This window comes from Coffea arabica, chromosome 2c, assembly GCF_036785885.1.
Source record: "Coffea arabica cultivar ET-39 chromosome 2c, Coffea Arabica ET-39 HiFi, whole genome shotgun sequence".
Lineage (NCBI taxonomy): Eukaryota > Viridiplantae > Streptophyta > Magnoliopsida > Gentianales > Rubiaceae > Coffea > Coffea arabica.
The window spans coordinates 50831222-50846776 of record NC_092312.1 but is presented as its reverse complement, the minus strand read 5'-3'; positions in this window follow the sequence as shown (position 1 = coordinate 50846776).

The window sequence follows — 15555 nt, the reverse complement described above, 5'->3', positions numbered from 1 at the left end:
AAGGGAGAAGGCAAAGGCAACGCCTGAGGCACTCCCCTACCCTAGCCAAAGTTAGTTGCGTGACTTAGCCCCACTTTTCCTAATTTTTCTACCCAAGGTATGTATCGCTTGTTGGATATGACTAATGGATGCAAAAGGAAAGAAAAATGCAATCCTAATCTAAAATGTTTCTTATGAGGCTTTTTGGTCCCAACCACATGAATTGTAGTGGCCAATAAGGAAAGCTCTCATAGAAGTCGTGGTTAATGCAAATGAGGACTCAAGTGTAAGTGTGCAAGTGTGAGAAAAGGTGTTTGTGTGTGCAAATGGATGAAAATAGGAAAGTAGATACATATAAGTGCAATTTGAGTGCCATTTGTGAGATAGAAAAAATAAATAAGTGATAGAAAAAAGGTGGTAAGAAAGTGTGGATCGAGAAAAGTCTAAGTTGTGAGAAAATGTGGCTAAAAGAGTGAGGAGGTGATATAAAAAGAATGCAAGTGTATGACCCTAAGGGGAATGCATCAAGTCGGGCACGGGAAGAACTTTTAACTTTACGACTTTGATTTTCCCTTGGATTAGAAGGAAGAACTAGCATGCTAAGGCTATTTTGTAGCCAAACTCGCTCGTTTTCCTTATCGAAAGGGGACTCTCAAGCAAATGTACCCTATCACTAGCATGAAATGCAAAAACCTAAAATGAAGGGGAAAGGATCGGAGGAACATGCCAAATGCTAGAAAACTAAGAAAAATGCATGAAATGAAGTGAAACATGCAAGTATGGACTCACGAGAGAAATCCCTAAGGGTCTAGCGTTGGACTAGCCCATTCTATGAATTCCTACTAGCGTTGGACTAGTGGAAACGTACATTCATCCATCACATTCATTCATGGCTATGGAAAGCGAGTAGACATGTCAATCACCTATAAACACATAGCACATAACAATTAGCATGCTCGACTAGATGCAAGAGTCTAATAAAGCAAATTAACACATAGCAACAAAAGCAAGCAATCAAGCTAATGAACCTATTACATTTGCTAACTAGGCACATGTCTTCAATAGGTCTTCATCAAGTGCTCTCCAAGCCCTATCTATTACAAGCCAAGAGGTGTACACATACCCCATAAACAAAAGAATGACTTAATAAAAGCAAGAGTAAATAAAATAAAGGAACTAAAGAAAGGCAAGGAAAGCAAATTAGACATGCAACTCTCACTTAGCACGTTGGATCACATAGGAAAGACAAAAGGATAAAAGAAAAGTTATACCTCCCTTGGATTGGTGTCCAAATGAAAGAAAATGACTTCAAAACAATAAAAAGGTTAAGGTACCACTTCAATTGAGAAAAATTAAAAGAAATGTGTAAATACAATATTCACTTGATCATAAAGCCCCCTAAAATCATGAATTAAGTGCAATTCAAACAAAGTAATGTAATTAATCGAAACAAACAAGCAATAAAAATTGTAAAATTAAAGTTGCCAAGGACCAAATTGAGGACATTATTTAATTGGTTGGGTCATAGTGAAATGAAAGGAAACTTGGAGGGTCAAAGTCCAATTTTCTGGAAACATTATCATGCAAATTCATGCAAAGCAACGTGAGAAAGCTTCTGCAACGGAAAGTGCAAGCCTGCTGCATTTTTGCTGCAATGCAATGGGTTTCTTGAATGCAATCCTAAAGCAACTAGCACTTCAGCCAACCAATCAAAACCTTAACATTAATCCAGAAACAACCACAAGACTCAACTACCCAACAACTTAGAATGAGGTTATGCAATTCTTCTTCACTGATTTTGGCCTACAGCTTTGCAAGTTTCTAGTGCAAGTTTGCAGCTTGTTAGCAACTCAGAAAAATGGCCAAAGTTATAAACAAAGTCCAAGGTGATCATGCAAACAAAGTGGGGAAGCCCAGCTTTGTGAGCTATTGCAGGAATCAAAACATGAGAGCTAACCCAGCTTCATACAGAGTTACGAATAATTTTCTGCAACAAACTTTCGATGGCTGCCAAAATCCTTCAGCAACCGCTCTTTCTCCACCTAGATGTGCATGTGTGAAGTAACACAATCTACCCATTTGACCACCCAAAACAAATGCAGGACCTTGTTATTTTTACCCAACATGCGTCTACTTATTTCCAGAAATGTAAAGAGGACAGCTAGTGAAAGAAAATGCAGCAAAGATGTTTCAAAAGAAATTCAAAACATGCTATGGCTGCAATGACCGGGTTCGCCCTATTGCAGATTGCAAAGGCTTCGCACTTGCTACGAGTTGTATACAATTAAACAATCAAACAAACCAGTAAATCAAACAAACCCAAGACATCATTCGCTATGCAAATAACTTCAGCATCAAAAAGAAAAATAAAGGAGAAGCGGCTGCAACAAGCTGAGACCTTCAAACTTATTGCAGCGCACCCTTCGAGTGGACTCCAAAGACCCTAACAAACCTAGATCGCGCAAATAAGGGCCAAAGATGCCGCCTTTAACTTACCAGATTGGAGAATAGTTAAGATCTGGATAGCAAAAATGGAAGCGAATTAGAAAGATCTTCAGCAAACAGCTTCACCTTCCCATGATGATGGAAACCGACAATGGAGGCGCTGATTTTCTCCTTCACCTTCCACTTTTCCTTTTCCTTTTGCTTAGAATCTCTCAGCTTCCCTCTTTATTTCTTGCCTGCAAGCTCCTCTCCAGCCTTTCCGTTCGATCCTCAACAGTCACTCCTTTCCTTCACTCTTTTCCCGCCGTCCTTCTAACCCTCCAAACCTAGCCGCACCATTATCTCTCCCAATGTCACCTATATCTTCTCCCTTTCTCCACACCGAAACCCCCAGCTTTTTCTGATGTTCTCTATCTCCCAATCCTCTCTCTCGGTTGTCTCTCGAATCTCCTCAGAAACTCAGCTCTCTCTCTGATTTCTTTCTACCCTCAAAACCCAGCCGCCACTTTTTCTCTTGCTGTTTCAAAAACTCCTCTGATGTAGCCGCCAACCTTCACTCTATTTCTGTCCAGCCCTCGGTTTTCCTTTGCTCAACCTTCCCAGCCGTCAACTCCTCAGATGAAGCCCTCTCTTTGCGGCTGCTTTTTCCTTTCCTTTTTATATGGGAACCCCAACCCTAAACTCTCAGCTATCTCTTCCATATTTGCAGCCAAGGGGCTGACCAAGCCCTCCCTTGCAAGCTGCGGAAAAAATGTAGCTTGCATGCTACGTGCTTCTCTTTTTTTTTTTTTTGATAATAATACAAAATAATATTCAGTAAAAAAATAAAACAACAATTTAACTAACATCGGATGACAATAAATAAACTAAAAATAAAGACACAAAGTTGCGATTTTTCATTTTTCATTCATTCATCATTTTTTTTTATTTTTAAATAATGAAACTAAATCTAAAACAACTAAAACATATATTTTTTCTTTTGAGAAATTCTACGCTAAAATGGCTAAAAATAACTAAAAACTAAAAGTAAATAAAACTAATTGTGACAAATAAAAATAGGACAAATAAAAAACGAAGAGTAAATAAATAAATAATAAAACACCAAAAATTTGGTGTCTACACTTCATTTGTATTGTTACTTTTGCACTTGGCTTGACATTTTTGTGAAATAGTTATTTATCTAAATGTGAAATTTACGCTTTTACCCCGTTTACTTACTAAGCATTTAACTTACCCCTTTTCTTAACAAGGGACGATGCGGGGAAACCCTCTTGCACTATCACTAGTGTAGCTAGGTTGGTTTTTAATGGTTGGACAACTAAAATATTTCTTTCACTTTGGTGATCTGTATAAAGAACCCGTCTTCGGGTCTACTTTTGCTCTTGGTTAGTAGCATAGAATTCTATTAGTCTCGATAACTCCTTTTGAGGATGTGAATACTCTTTTGGGATTGAATATATTGTGAATAGTACTCTTTTGGTTTATATAGTTTTATTAGCTTTGTGTTTTGAGTCCTGGCACGAGTTAGGCAGGCGTCCCGCCGATACCCTCGGCTTCGCCCTTAGGAGAAGTGGGGGCGTCACACTAACACCCATTTTAACATCATGGCAGTTTTTATATAACCAAGGTGGGAGTTCATAGAGCCCACTTCAACCAATCCAATCCAAATAACAATAACAACAAGAAAGCTACAAGCTTCAAGCCAAGAATGAAACTCATTAAAGCCAAGAAATGAAAGATTGGATGAGTTGAGGTGTATACCTCTTAAACCCTTGAAGAACCAGAAATTTAGATCACAATAGCTCCAAGAAAACCGCCAAGATGAAGTCTTCCACCAAGCTTAAGCTAATCTCTAAGTGATATGGAAGTTGAGTGAAGATTTTGGAGTGAAATTGTGCAAGAATGGAGCAAGAATGATGAAGAGCTTTCTCTTCTTCTTCCTTGGCTGGTTTGGTCGGCTATGGAGGTGAGGAGAGAGAGCGTGGCTGATGAATGGTGTTTTGTGGTTAAAATTTTGTGCAAAAGTCAACTATGAATAATACTCACTCTTAGTAGTCTAGTATTAGTTTCTTAAATTTCCACTTAACTGTTTTGACACGAAATACGTGAACTTCTGATTCGCGCACGATAAAACGAAACTCAAAAGAAATTCTTGTAACGATAATATATCGCGATATAAGCTTAAATTTTTAACTCACTCACCTCTAATCCATCAATTAACTTTTCTTAGTCTACTATTACTCATTCTTAATTCGCTAGGATTATTGCACTCTTGATTCAAATATTGTCTCGAAATATATGTATTCACTATTTCTTAATAAATGAGCCTCCGAAAAATTAAATTTTCTAACGGGACGTTTTAAAGTGTAAGTGGGACAGTATTCCATGTAAATGGTTTTAAAATGGTTGAAATAAATTATTCGGAAAAAACGGGTGAATAAATAATTGGATAAACCAAAAAAATAGAATTAAAAGTAAGGAAAAATTCGGGTCCTTACATCTATACGTTTTCCCACACTAGGTAAGCATCCGGATTGGACTTTCCTTGGAAGGAGAGAATTTTAATTTTGATTCCCTTGAGTGCATCGTCACTTCTCCTTTGGTCCCTTTGAACAAGCCTAGACCGCTTGTCATACGTTTTCGAGCTCATGGGGAGGTTCGGACTCCTCCTTAATGCTCCCTCCATGGACCAAATCACTCCTTAGTTGATGGTTCTCAAGTTGGTCTATGCGTTCATGTATTGGCTCAAGGGATTGATTCAACATCCTTTTGAACTCACTCATCAAGGCCTCCATGTTGAGTTTATTGTCAAAGGTGTGAGATTCCATGCTAAGGTAACCTGCAAAAGGAGTTAGTAAAGAACGAGGTATATATTTTCTTTCACGCTCTCTTACGTGTTTACGCTCAACACTTGTGTTTCACTCAATTCTATTCACTCTAATGAGCTCACGATTAATTCTCAATGGCTTTTGTTTGCTCCCCTTGAAGAAATCAGAATTTTCTCCGAGTAGCTTCAAGGTTAACCTTTCAATCACGAATTGAACAAGAATGTGGCAAAACTGGAACGAGATCAGGTTTATGACTCACTTTAAATGTTGTTTATGATCGACTGATGTGAGGAACAAGATAAAAATGATCGACACAAGAGATGACACAAAACTCAAAAGCTAAAGTTTGAAATCCTAGAAAGACTTCTACCCGACTTGCCTTTTTTTTTTCTGGAATTTTCTGAAGCTGCTATTGCGCTGAATTTCTGGCAGTATTTGTAGGGTATTTTGGTGCTTTTGGAGTGTTCAAAAGGTGTGAATCTCAGTCTTTCAATTTCAGCTAAATCGGCTCACAATTTGGTGTTCAACCGATTCAAGAAACAAGGCTAAGTTGGCAGGGATTTGTTGGAGGGGTTAAGATAGTTTATGGCGAGTTTAGAAAACTGATGAGATGTTTTAGGAAGATAGTCAGGTCGGTTGAGGTAATTTGAGGGTGGTTGGGTGTGTTTTGGATTTTGTTTTGATGGGTTTCTTGGCTAATCCACAAAGGACTAGGATTAGTTGTAGTTCAAGGTTGGGACTTGTTTCACAATTAGGAAACTAGAGCCAACATTCTTTCTTTCCTCTTTTTTCTCTTTTTTTTCTCTTTTTTTTTCTTTCGTGGCTCAAACTGATTCTTTCAAGAAACACAAATTTAGTCCCAATAACTCCTTGAATTCAGATCAAAATTCAAGATTTGCCAAGAGAAGGTTGAAGTTTGCTTCAAGTTTCAAGAAACCCTAGAGTTTGGGACAAGAGTTTCAAGAACTTCCAAATCAGCCTTTGGTGGTCCAAGAACTTCAAGAATTTTATTCAAGAAGCTCAAGAACTTCCCAAAATATGTTTTGGTATTCAAGTTTTGCAAGAGACAATACAAAAATTCAAGAATCAATGGCAAACAAGTTCGGACAGCTCCAAGAGAATTTTCCAGCAATCGACTCAAGAAACAATGAGGTATGTAACACCTTTTTTTTTTACTTTTGCTGGGCTGTTTTCACAACCAAAACTGTGTGAACCCGTAATTTTTCCATTTTCTAGGTTTTATTATCTTTCATGGCTTGTTTTCTGCATTTTCGTGATTAGAAAAAATTCTAGATAATTTTTAGGAGTAAATATAGTTTTTAGATGATTTTTCTAGTATCGAATAGTTTTGAGAAATTAAGAGCGTATACCGGACGTGGGACCCACTAGGGCGAAAAGTTTGAAAAAATTCGGCCAACTAGGTTAAGTTTTGGATATTGGGTTTAAATTATCGGGTGTTAAGAGATAATTAGAGGTTGCTATGTGGATTGATGTGAGAGAGAACAAAGGGATAGAGATGCATTAATAGAGTGACAAGTGTCACTTGGACATTGGGTGCACTTTTTGACTACTATTCACACTTTTACCATTTGGTTAAAATAACTTAAAAATTGACCAAAAATTCACTCAAAATTTGCTCTTCATAGCCGGCCCTCTCCTCCAAGAAAGAAAGAAAGAAAACTCTTCAAATTCTTGCCTCCATCTTGCTCAAATTCAACTAATCAACCACTTAATCTTGCTTTTGTTCCATAGAAACCTTTAAGTGAGTGATTGTGAGGTGTTTGGTGGAGTTGTTTGGAAAGTTAAGGTGACAATTTGCTCTCTCTCTTGTTTTACTAAGGTGAGTTGTGAAGAACCCCTCTCCTCCCTCTAATGAAGCTTAATTCATGATTGGTGGTAGTATAAGATGCAATTTTATGGATTATATCTTGATTTTTGGTTGAATTGGTGAAGTCTTATACTTATTGGTGATTTTTCTGTTTTCATATGAATATGATTATGTGGTCATGTATGATGATTGGAAATGGTATTTAAGGAATCTAGAAGGTGGAAAAAGTGGTTAATTGCAAGCAATTTCTGTTTTGGAAGAAATTTGGAAAGTTAGGGTTTTATGATTGTACATTCTGCCCGGCACAGTAGCTCATAGTTAGAGGCCGAATTGGCCTTGGATTAAAACATGAAAGTTGTAGGAAATGATATTTTAGAGATGTCTACAAAATTTCAGGTCAATCGGAGTAGCGTAGCTTGTGAAAAGATGGAATTACCCTTGCTGTCCTGTTTCTACCCGAACTTGAGAATTGCGACTGTAATTGGTTAATTTGGTTGGGAATGCTTCAGAATTGGTTGTTGAGGTCTTCTGATGAAATGTATCCCTGTATCTTAGCTTTCGGATGGCTTTGGAATTACTGGATTTGGAGTTAGGTAGCCTGATTTAGGATGTTTGTACCAGAATGCATTTTGTGAACCTGTTTTTTCGGTTCTGGTGTAGTATATTGCATTTTTGACCTGGTTGCACTCGAAACTGGGCAGAGTGACCTTCTTTAACACTGTACCCTATCTCTTAGCTTCGAAATGGTGGGTCCTGTACCTTCATCCGATAATCGTAGTGCTTTTGGTGCCAAAACCGCAAAATGATGTCAAAAACTGTTTTTTTTTTGTTAACACTTAACCCCATTTCCGGATTTTTCTAGTTTCCTCTAATGTTTATGTATGCTTATGGAACCCTATTTTGGTAGTATTTGGCATTGGTTTATGACTCGTTATCGAGTCTCATTGTACTTGTTTGCATGTTTTAGGGCGTGACGGTGGTTTACGACGCTCCTTTGACGGAGGTGTATGAAATATCATTTTCAAGCTTGGTGAGTGTACTACTCGCATGTGTGTTACTATATGGCTTTAATACTTGCACTTGATGCGTTGAATGTTTACTGCATCATCGATATTGATTGAAGTGAGGGTGTACTTTATCACTCTCACTTATATGCCTTATATCATTGTTTATCGTGTTATTGGAATGTTACATGAAATGAAAGTACTTGACTTGGTGTCGTTTGGAAGAGTATCCAACGACTATGATTGTTACCATTGAGCTCAACCCCATTGGTAGTTGATTGAATCGAGTCGGCGAAGGCTTGGTCGTGCCAATTAATGAGTCTTGGGGACTGTTATATGGAATCTTGTAGTATGAGAGACTCTCGATTCCGGTATACTCGAGTAATACCACATTGCAAGTGTTTGGAGTTCGGGCCCGGTAAGGGAATGTTAGGTGGACGGAATGGAAGTAAAGTGGAGCCTACGGTTGGTTACTCTTAAACATTGACGGAGGGTCAATGAAATCCGATCAAGTATACAAACGAGGAAAGGGGCTATTGAGAGCCGTTCGTATCCTTTTATCAATTTATTGAAATATGATCATGGCTTACTTTCTTGTGGAATGCAAATCTCATGCTTATATGAACTTGGTTGCTTGAGTGGTATTATCTCACTGGGCGTAAGCTCACCCTATTCCTTTTGTTTTCCTTACAGGAAATAAACACTTTTGGAATGACTTTTGATAGTTGGTTGCCGAATTGAGCTAGTTGGACATATCTTTTGTATAGCTCCTTGATTGAAACCCTAAATATACTTTTGGATCCGTTTCTCTTTTGATTTGGCAAACCGTACATGTATCCACTTTGGAATAATTTTTGTATGCCGCTTTGGATTGTATATGCTTAATTTCAATATGTAAATATTTGCTTGATGTTCGGTTGGATTTTGACGTGTCGGTTACTATTCATGGCCGACTCCGGTTTCATTTTTTTTATTTGGACATTGTGACTCGTTTACGCGCGTTAGTATGTTCCGACACGTCTTAGATCGATGTGAACTGAACCGTTAGTCCTGGCGAGAGTTGGGCAAGCAGTTCGCTAACCCCTTTGGTTCGCCTTAGGGGAAGGTGGGGCTGTCACAAAAACAACACAATAATCAACAAGAATTATACTACAATCTGGACAAAAAAACTAGTAGCAATTAACGACTGAAATTTTTGGACAGATTGCAACACAAGAAACAAATCCCACTTGAGACGCGACAAGAAGAGAACGAAAACCCTAGTGGCTGCAATATTTTTTTTCATTTTTTTCTGGACAAAACACGAATAACCAACACCAATTAACAACAAACTAGACACAAAACACGATGAAACAAATCTGGAAAAATTCGGACAGTAACTTTAAACACAAAACTAGAATTGTGGACTTGCTAGAATAAACCCTAATGACCTAAACACGAATTGGGATGATAAAACTTGACTCAAAAATAAGAAAAGGGATATAACGTGATACCTCTTAACTAGCTCTGATTGCCAGCTGATACGAACGTCACCAACTTATGACGAAACCCGTAAGAGATAAGTCTCAGGATCTAAGGAAGTAAATAGTATGAGATAGTTGATGCCACAACCTAGTGTGTTTCTAGATTGATAAGTCTAGTTGAAGATCCTAGAGATTAATCAAAGATATTCAAGGAAAGCTCACAAGAAGTCAAAAGAGAGAACTCTCAAATTCTTAATATCGAAAATAATAATGTTGCTTGAACAAGCGAGTTCCTATTTATACTACTACTAAGCACGTAATCCAAAGGTGATTGGGTGTCAGATAAGGCCTTAACCCTAAGCTATTCTTGGCCCATTAAGGGACAGCTCCTATGCGTGGTCCTTCATGCTCAACATTAGCTTATTTATTTAGTCCAACTAATTGATATAACTACTAGCTAAATAACTCCAACAAGCTACGAGGCTTCAAGGCTGATTTCCTTCATCGAGTATGGCTTGTAGCACGGTAATTTGCCTTTCATTCTCACAGGCAAGGTCTTCTATAAGCTTGGGTCTTCCCACTTGTTCGTGCACTGCTTTGACCAATAGTTGGAAAGCATCCTTCATTTTCTTGATGCGTGCTCATGTGACTAGACCTAGGGGCACTTTCACTTGCTCCACTTCCTTCGTTTGAGCTACGTCTCCATTTGCATCAAAAATTGTATATGCTGTGTGTGCTTAGAGTTAAACCCATTTTTAGGCTTCAATATTTGCAATTTATTTTGGGCTTAAGTGAGGATTCATTATTTGTGATTAGTAATGAAGGACTTGGGATGTGAAAGGGTAGTACGTGTCTAGTGATTCAAGTGTAGCAAGGATCGGAGGTTTACGTTGTGGGCTAGTTGCCAAAGCATAGTGTATGATTTCTAGAACAAATGGTAGATACGTTGCATAGTTACAGTTTCTTCTTTCATCAAGTTCCAAGTCTATATCCCTTTGCCTATTTTAAACCATTGTTGAACTTCTTTCATATATCAGCTTTACCATTATGTCAGTGCGATCTTCCGCTAGATAACATTTTGTAGGTGAGAGGAAGTCACTTAGGAGTTGGAGAAAAATCTTGTAGAATCAAGTTTTGTGCGAGCAAAAGTTGGAATTTCGAGAGCAAAATTCTCTTAAGCGGGAGAGAGTGTGAGGACTCAAGAGAAAATTTTTCCATTTTACATGTTTTATACGTTCTAACGGCATTTCACTCTACTCATTTAATACTTAATTTGATTGTCTATTTATATATTTGTCTAAAGATTTAATCATGATTAGTAGTCATCATGATTTTTTTTATCGATGCATGTGGGAATTAGTGAGCGTGGTGATAGCAAATTTTAGTGACGTGTATGAGGAATATAGTGGAGAAAAAAGGGGTTTAGTGCAATAAGAGACAATTGAGATATTTGAAGCAAGAAACTAAGAGAATTGGACATGTGCCACAATAGGAACCAAGTTTTATCTCTTTAAGACATCATTGACCAAGCTTTCTTGCCATTTCCATTTCTTGTCTTCCAAAATTAAACACTAAGAGAGAGAGAGAGAGAGAGAGAGAGAGAGATGGCCAAAATTTGGGGAGGAAAAGGGGAACTTCATCCAATCTAGCTTCCATCTTACTTAGTTTTATGGGAAAAGGAAGGAGAAATCTTGGATTGACCATCAACCTTGGCATGAGCTTGGAAAGGAAGAAGAGTTGGTGGATTGTGGGTTGAGTTTTATCTTGGTTTGGAAAGAAAAAGAGGTAAAAAAACTAGATCATCCTTCTTTCTTTGTCTTATGTTTAAGATAAGTGAAATCTTGTGGTGAATCTTGTGGTACTTGAACTTGATGCTTGAGTTCTTAGGGTTTGGATGGTGTATGCACTTATGGTAAATTTCTTGTTAAGATTTTGGCTATAGATACCTATTTTTATGTTGGTGATAAAACCTTATGGATGTATTAGCTAAATTTGCTTGAAATTGTGGGAATTTAGTTGAAGGAATGATTGGAAAAACAATTGAGAAACCATGTGCTTGCTGGCTGAAAAAAGGGGCTGGATTTTTAACTTTTATTTCCAAAATTTCATGATGATTTTAAGTTCAATTTTGCTTAAAATACACTATGAGACTTTATACTACAAGTGTATGTTGAATTTGAGTCAAGAGAGTAAGGCTTTGTTAGTGAAAGTTGCATTTTTTTTGACATTATTAGCAATCTGGAAATTTTCACAGGAAACTCTGCACCGCTTTGGGGAATTTGGTATAACTTCATATAGAAAAGTTGAATTGAGTTCCATTTATTGCATTTGAAACTAGACTGAGAGAGTTTACAATGATATAAAATTCAGGGTTTGATTCAATTTCTATAAGGAACAGCAAATCTGCAAAATTTCTTGAAAATCATGACTGTTCTGTTTCTGCACTTGTGATAGTAGTGATTTATAACCTGAAATTTGTCTAATCTATGAACTGAATTTTATGAAAGTGCCTTTTAATGTTAGTGCTTCGAGTCTATTTTCCAACGGTGTAAGTTTTGTGATTTTTTGACTTACGGAACTCAAGTTATACCTTTTCAAAAAATGTCACCAAAGATGGAAATTTGTTCAAAGCTAGTTAAGAGAGAGAGCAATTGTGTTTGGCTTTTCTCTTGGTTTTGTATGGTGAAATTATCTTGTTAATGCCCTAAATACTTGATTATACCATAATCCTAGCATGAGAGCAAAAAATGATAGGTTTTAGGAGGTAACAACCTCAATTTTTTTTGTTTCAAGTGTTGAATTTCCAGCCTAACAACCAAACTATTTTGGACAGTTTTAAACTCAAATTCATGGATGAAAAGGAAATATTTTCGCACCATATTTTACTTGAATCATTGACCTAACATATAATTTTCCTCTTGAAATGAACTAGAAACTATATGATTTGGGGTGAGCTTACTTAGTTGATTTGGAAGTAATTTCCTTTAAATGTTGTGGCTTGGAATAGTGTGGCATCTTTAAGATTGTACTTGAGTATGGCTAGGTGAGAAGGTAGTCATTAATATGATTCTTGAACTAGCTTTGAACCTCGAGATTCTTGTCCCGTTCTCTTCACAAGTTTTGACTATCATTGACATGCTCCTAATTCATATGATACGTGACATAATGATTGTCGCGTCCCATTTTTTAATAAAGAAAATAAATAACGAGTTTAGAAAAATGGCTTTTGATTCAATTTTCGATTGGAAAATGAATTTTTGATTTAAAAAAAATGAAAAAATATGGGTCTAAATGGGACTTGAAAATGCGACGATTTGACCCAAAATATAAGTTAAAAAGGGTTTTTTGAATGAAAAATAGAGTCGCCACTTGGCATAGAGTTAAGGTGTACCAAGTCACCTAAAAATGAATTTTTAAAGAACAAAGTAGAAAACCCTTTTTAAACGACTCCAAGTCTACGAAAATCAAAGAAAAAGATTCGGGAGTCACATTTGAAGAAAGGGAAGGCAAGGATAAGAATCCAAGGCACCCTTCCAACCTAGCCAAGGCTAGTTGCGCGATTTAGTCAAAGATTTTCTTATTTTAACCTAAAGCTTTATCACATTTGGATGTACTATATGAATCCAAACCCTAGACCTAAGAGCGTATCGGGGGTCGAAATGTATCTTCAAAACTTACTTGATACCAATCACATTAATTGTGACGCCCAATAAAGACTCTTCGAAGAAGTCACGAATAATGCAAGTCATGAGACTTGAAAGAAAGGAAAAGTAAAGAAAATAATAATATACAAATGTGTATGACCTAAAGGAATGCATCATAATGGGTGCGGGGGACTTATACTCGTGACTTTCAATGTTCCCTTTAATAGAGGGAATACGAGTGTGCTAAGGCTAGGGAAGCCAAACTCGTCCATATCCCATATCCAAGGGGTTTTTCCTAGTCTAACCAAGCAAATATACTAACCTAGGTCTAATACTTAGATGAAATGCAAGTCTCATGTCATGTTTCATACAAAGGGGTAAGTAATATACATATAAGGGAAAATATGGGGGAAGGGATATACGTATATGGAGGGATGTCATGCAAAAAATGATAAAAGACCCTAAAAAGTGAAAATATGCGTGAGATGAAGTGATTTTATCACACAATCATGATCTAACGTGCGGATGGTTCCTAAGGGTCTAGCGTTGGATTAGTCCTTAACTAACATTCTCTCACAAGCATTGGACTTGTAAGAGCTCGAAGGGAAGACCATGACTAGCATTGGACTAGCTACGGTAACGTGCATTCCATCCACATAATCGGGTATAATACTAAAAACAAATAGACATGCAAAACACATAGTTTCACCTAACACGCAACACACAAGCATGCTTATCTAGATGCAAAGGCCTAGGAAAGCGATAAACACATAAGCACACGCAAGCACATAGCACATAAGCCCTATCTATTACATTCGGGGGAAGCCTACTACAATCTAAGAAGGGAAACGGAGTAAAATAAAATAATAACCTAGTTATTACAACTTTGGCATTCAAGTGCCTTTCAAATGATCAAAATTGAACTAAAATAAATATACCAAACTAAAGCTAATAAAGCAAACAAATAAATAAATGAAATAAATAAATACACTTTCAAGAGGCATGCAATTAAACACGTAAAATCACATAGGGCACGTAGGATCAAATAGAGTAAGAAATAAGGGATAGGGTGTACCTCCCTTGAGTTGGAGCTCCAATGGAGTAAAATTACTTATTTATCCTCCAAAAAAAACAAAGAAAAGGTCAAGGCATCACAAATAATCACATAAATGTAAAATTAAATCATTAAAAGCATTTAGATGCCTAAATAGCCCGTATTAGCTAAATGAGGACCCAATTGAAAGGAAAAGAAAAGTTTGAGGGGCCAATTTGATTGATTTTCTCAATTGTTTGGGCCATCGTAGAACAAAGGGGAACTTGGGAGGTTAAAGTGTAATTTTTAGAATTACTTTCCATGCATGCTACGAAGAAACAAATTCTCATCTCTGGTTTCCCTTTCTCTGCAGCCTACTGTGTTTCGTTACCAACCCAAACATTACCAACAAACATCGACTTTTGAATCAAACGATCACAAGACACTCCCCCAATCATCAACCAAACCAAATATTACATTTTTGTTGCAAGATCAAATAAGAAAAATCTGGTTTGGTGACTGCAAGAAAAACAAAGTGCAGCAGTAGTTTTCGTAACAGCAAAACAAGAAAATGCAGCAACAATCTTTATCTCTTGTTTGAAATGCCAAAACAAAACGTTCAAGAAATCATGCTTAAGCTCAGACCCTGAAACATACAAGATGCCAAACATGATATGAATCAAACACTTATCAGAGAAAAACACATGCCAAGCTAAAGTTTTCCTTCCCACAACACTTTGTCTTCGACTTCAGCATACAGGAAAACAGCCATGAATAGCTTGCTGAAGCCTCCAACTTCAACTCTTAAAGACATCAAATTCCAGATCAGAAAATGAAAACCAAATGCGTGGTTAACATTCGGGTCCCTCCCAATTCAAAATTTATTCGCAAGGAAATAATCTTCTGCACTGATTTGGTTTTTTTTTTTTTTTTAACTTTGCAGGTGACCTGATAGCATGTGATAATCTTAACCAGAAAAACAATCCCAAATATTTAACAAGCTTCCTAAACTCATCACTGAAATATAACATTGAATGCACAAACGAAGGAAAAAATCTGAGCAAAGGAGGAATTCATCAGACCCCAGATTCATTCATTAGTTTCAAAGCTAATGACTTTCCAAACACAGCTTTAACACCAGATGTTGTTCATGGTATTTCACTCAAGTATAGACAACAAAAAACAAGCAAGTCAATCGAGTCATAGCTTCAGCAAAACAAATACGTGAAAATGACAACCACTACAACCCAAAGTAAAACACATGGATTGGTCAAACGTTGCTGCAAATTTCATTTTTAAACACATATTGCAGATCCAAACACGCAACTTTG